This window comes from Octodon degus, unplaced genomic scaffold (genome assembly GCF_000260255.1).
Source record: "Octodon degus isolate 3935 unplaced genomic scaffold, OctDeg1.0 scaffold00204, whole genome shotgun sequence".
Classification (NCBI taxonomy): Eukaryota; Metazoa; Chordata; class Mammalia; order Rodentia; family Octodontidae; genus Octodon; species Octodon degus.
Window position 1 is genome coordinate 2,659,156 of NW_004524780.1, and position 5,249 is coordinate 2,664,404.

A 5,249-nucleotide genomic window follows, 5' to 3' on the forward strand; every position below is an offset into this window, starting at 1 on the left:
AAAACTACTTTTCTAATCTTCTAGGTCGTTCTCAGTCCACTCAAGATGTAACATCACTAATGCTCACACATGTGGCCTCAAAGGTCTGCATGGAAGGCACTGTAGTTCTTTTCTGTCCCAGTTCCTGAGCATGCTAGCATTCCGGTGTCTATTCCTGAGCTACACATCTAGGCCTGGAGCTGTACCTCTAGCTGCAGCATGTACATCCTAACCAGCATTTGTGCTTGTACATTAACCTCACTGGGGAATCTTAATCTGCCCAAACCCTGAAAAGTGCTACTGAAGAGAGGAAGACTTGTTTGTTTTCCTTCAACAATTTCTCCCCAGTTGTCCACTGGGGAGTGGCTGAAAGGGTTTCACTGGTAGAGGAAATTCATTAGATCCAGATTACAACATCTAAAGTGGTAGACTTTCTTTAGTTTTACAGTTTGTGGTTTTCATATTTTATGGCCACATTTATTTATTTTCTTCTTTTGCGTTCAAGGAAGATTTGTAGCTTACATAGAAAGATATAGAAGGAGGAGGTGGCAAAGGAGGGCTGGGCCTCTTGGCCCTGTCAAGCCCTGGAGGCCTGGTACTAGGATGTTTCTTTTAAAAAAATCTTGAATTTGGCCTTTATTTTAAAATACATTTAGCAGAGAACTGTCACAGGATATAAATAACAAAACACAAAGATGTAGAATTTTCAAATACTTTTAAAGCTACACATGAAAATCAATAGACTAGCAGAGACCAAAATAGGATAATCTTAAGGAAAGCAACTGCATTTGGAATGTTTATTTATTAGTTGAAAAGAAATCAGGGTACCTAGAAACCTATCAATACACTGGAAAATGTGAGAAGAGCTTTCACTCAAAATGTGTAGCTTATGAATTGAATTTTAAAGGAAGTTTCTTAATCCCCAAGAATTCTGAGAGGAGGAAAAATACTTCAAAAGAATCACACCAGCAAGAAGTTCTCTGCACATCATTCTGCTTGTAAAAGTCATGCACAGATTGTTAAAGAAGATAGAAACCACTAGTCATTCCACGTTTGTCCACTGCTTGTCAGTGAGGAAAACTGTTAAGGTGTTCTCAAAATGATATGACTATTTTTACTATAACAAGATATTTTCCCCCATGTTTTGCAAAATGTACTTCTTAAAAATGGACAGTTTTGTCATATACAAAACCTTAGATCCCATTTTTTTTTGCTAAAATTTATAAAAATGTTCCCATGGTTTTTAAAATCATTGTTGCCATCTATTAAGTGTGCAAAGCTCTCCAATGCATGCCACTCCGTAGCTTTTGTAATTAAAACTCTCTTATCAGTGTGAAAGCCTTCCTGATGCTTTGTAGTGTTGAAGTGAATGGCACTACTCCTGAGAAATGGATTCTCCTAGGGTTAGGGTTAGGGTTACAGTTAGGGTTAGGGTTAGGAAAAAAAATAAAGAAAAAAAGAAAAGAAATGGATTCTCCTTTTGCTTAGGAGTGTGTCCAGTCATCATCCTGCCCTTACAGGATCCTCCAGGCAGCTTCTGTTAGGAAATGAGCTTTGATTTCCTTATACAATAGATGATACCTTCTGATTGTAAAGTTTTAGAATCTCTCTTCTCATTGTTATTTAGAAACAGTGAAAAAGCAAACCTCATGTTTAATTATTCTCTAACATATGCCAAATACCATATGCATTGTGATTGCATGTTCTGAAAAAGGGGGACAATAGCAGGGAAAGACTACAAAAAGGATGAAAATTAAAGAAAAGGGGAGAAAGAAAGAAAATACTAAACAGCTTCTCTAGTGCTCATTGTGGTCCTGTGATTAATTCTCATGCCATACTCTTATGGCTGTCTCACTGTGTCAACTTGAGGAGTTTAGACAATTAAATAATGCTTCAACAAGAGGCCAGGGTGCTCACCTTGTAAACATCCTGAGTCTGTGCAGGAGGAGGGCAGAGGGATGGTGTGGGGGTAAAGGACTCACCCTGGGGCAAAGAGCCTGAACACCATATAGAGGAGGATTGCTATGCCCCCATTATTCGCTCTTGTTGCTTTTGCTGTCTTCTGCCACCTTAAAGCACTGTCCCTAGGCCATGTTACCCTGCCTTGGTGACAGCTGGTAAGGGACTAAAACCTGCACAATCCATGAGCCAAGTACACCTCTCCTTCCTTAATTTTGGGCATTGAGTGTTTTGTCTCTGCAATGAGAGAAAAGTAACTAAGACAGCCGTGTGTGCCTCTGTGTGATCAGATGTTATTGATCATATTTTGTATCTTTCATTTGTTGTTCAGTTTTTATTCTTTTAATTTTATTCTTGTTCCACGACTGCAGCCTGCAGCACATGATGGTGTCATTGGTTAGGGGAAGCTGGTGTAGGGATCTTACACATCTACATTCTTGGTGCACAACCTGTCATGAACAAAGTGGTGCTCTCTTCTTTCCTCCCAATTTTTCTTGTTATATAAGTACTATCTGACCCATTCTTCCAAGTTTGAATCCACATACATGTATATTGCATTAATTGTGAAAGTGCTCCTCATGGTACCCTTGATTATTACAGATACTTCTGTCCTGTTTCATGTACTTACATGAACACACATCTAAAGACACCCCTAAACATGCACTTCACAGCATTAATATGATCATATGAAATACTCTTTCTCTTCATTTCCACATAATAATGAGAATAGGGATGCTACATCAGCGTGAATTCACTTTAGTGTTAGATACCTGAATTTGGTCCATGGAAAAGTTGTGCCCTGGTTACTCTGCATTAGCTTGGAGATAGATACTTCTTATTCCTTGCTATTGTACTAAATGTGGCAAAAAATAAGCTTATACTTAAAGCTTTAACTTTTTAGCAGTGTTCTTTAATTTTTTTCTTAGGGATAAAATTAGTGGATAAAAGGAATTTTAAATATTTGGTGGCTACCGACAATTAGCATTCAGTAAACATTTTAACAATTTATACTCCCATCAGATTAATACGATAGGACTTGTTTCCCACTGTTTAAATTTTTTTGGTAGCAGAAATCAAACTCAGGACCGTGCTCTTCTTGCCAGGCAGGTGCTCTGCCACTGAGCTGTATCCATGACCTCTGATTTCCACTTCTAATACTTCACAAATGTGTAATCTATTAGATGAAATAATATTTAATAATTGTTCAGTCCAGTTTTTACTTGATTACCAATAATGTTAACCTTCTTTTTAACCCTAAAATTTCTTCTCTGTATATAGCTTATTGATTTGTTTTACACACTTTTTCTTTTATTGTGAATATTTTCTTTATATTGATTAGAAGACACTATATATTTTTTGATAAAAATCTCCCTTTCTGGTAGTGGCAGGATAACAAGATGGCAATGGAGATGGTGGAACTTCATAAACTGAAGCTTGCTGAACTAAAGCAACAATGTCTTGCACGTGGTTTAGAAACCAAAGGAATAAAACAAGATCTCATCAACAGGCTCCAAGCATATCTCAAAGAACATGCTAAAGAGGCAAATGAAGATGTACCAGGAGATGAAACAGAAGAAGAACCAGAGCCTGTAGAACTGCCTGTCAAAGAGGAAGAACTTCCTCAAAAAACAGCTGATGTGGCATCAGAGAAAAAAAAGGTGAGAATTACATCTGAGATGCCACAGACTGAGAGAATGCAAAAGGAGCTGAAAGATTCACTGTGCCTGTAAGCTTGGAAAGCAAGAAAGCTGCTCGGGCAGCCAGCTTTGGTATTTCCTCAGTTCCAACGAAAGCCTATGGTTAATCTGCATAAGCTAAAGGAAAGAGCACAAAGATTTGCTTTGAATGTCTCTTAATCTCTAGAAAGTCTGAAGATGATGAGAAGCTGAAAAAGAGGAAGGAACAATTTGGGATTGTCACAAGTTCAGCCAGAACTCAGAGGATACAGAGGCAAAGAAAAGGAAAAGAGCAGAGTGCTTTGAGATTCATGATGAAAAATTCTTTTTGCTCTCTCTTCTCTGGTGGTTTCCATTTCTGATCCTTCTTGGTCACACATACACCTAAGTGCACAGTCACGTGCCTGCATCCTGACTCACAGTGAGAGAGCATGAACCCCAGGTATATCCATGAACTCCAGCAGCAATTTCACCTACCGCTGGTTTAACTTCAAGGTTATTGTGGTTTTGTTTTTAATTATTTTATTTTGTTAATTAAGAAAATAAAAAAGAAAAAAATCCTGTTTTCCATTTCTTTGCCTAAATATTTTGCACAAAGTTTTCAGTCATTAAAATGATATATACTCTATGCAGTTTCACACATAATACAAGGTGTGTGAGATAATTCATGTAAGACCACACTTTTCCAAGGGAAATTAACTACATGTCTAAGAGTACATCTCTTTCCAGTCTTAATTAACCTCACCAGCATTAAAGTCCTATGTTCACTGTGGAGTAGGTCACAGATGACACTGATCAAATGTCCCCAAGTGCTTCCCTGTCTACTGGTGAAAGCAGAAAGACACCTGACCCAGGTTGTAGCAGGAATGAGCAAGCGACATTGGACCACAAGGGGGAGGCATCTGACATTAACTAGGAGATGAAATTCTATCCCCTGACCCCTAATTGAGTGACAAATTCAAGATAAACCTCACTCACCAGGTTGCAAGCTTTGGTTAACATTCCACATTTCCTCACCAAAGTCGTACTCAAGATCTAGTGAAATGCTTTAACAGGCCAAGGTGGATGCAGGATATGTTTTGAAATGTAAACCACATCATCTACAACCTTCATCAATGTGACATTTGCCAATCTGAAGGACATGGAAGGTAGATAGGGTAGGGTGTGTTTTTGGACAAGTCTATTTAATACATATTAAGCTGTCCTTTATTTCTTTCAAATTAAAAAAGTATCTATATCTATCTATCTATCTATCTATCTATCTATCTATCTATCTATCTATTTACTTGGTACAAGTTCTCACTATGCAGCTTGGACTCATAGTAATACCCCTGTCTCAGCCTACCCAGCTCTGGGATCACAAGCATGCACCATCACACCTAGTTTTGGTGGCCGGCACGGCACCTGCTGCGTGGTTCCTGGATTGAACCTGGGTCCTTGTGTTTGCCAAGAAAGCAATTAGACAGTTGAGCTATCTCCCCAGCCCATGTCTTTTAATTCTTATCTTTTCTCGATACCTGGATAGATGCAAAGGATGCATTCTAGTGAGTCGAAAGTATAGAATTATTAATCACCCCTTGCCAATGGCAAGCTATTGGTCTCCTTTGTTGGGCTGACTTCTCAGAATCGTGCAGA

At 38.5% G+C, this 5,249-nt stretch overlaps 1 pseudogene; it reads left to right on the top strand.

Moving 5' to 3' along the window:
* The first annotated feature begins 3,335 nt into the window (after positions 1 to 3,335).
* On the top strand, positions 3,336 to 4,002 carry LOC101587535 (annotated as a pseudogene).
* The last annotated feature ends 1,247 nt before the right edge of the window (positions 4,003 to 5,249 follow it).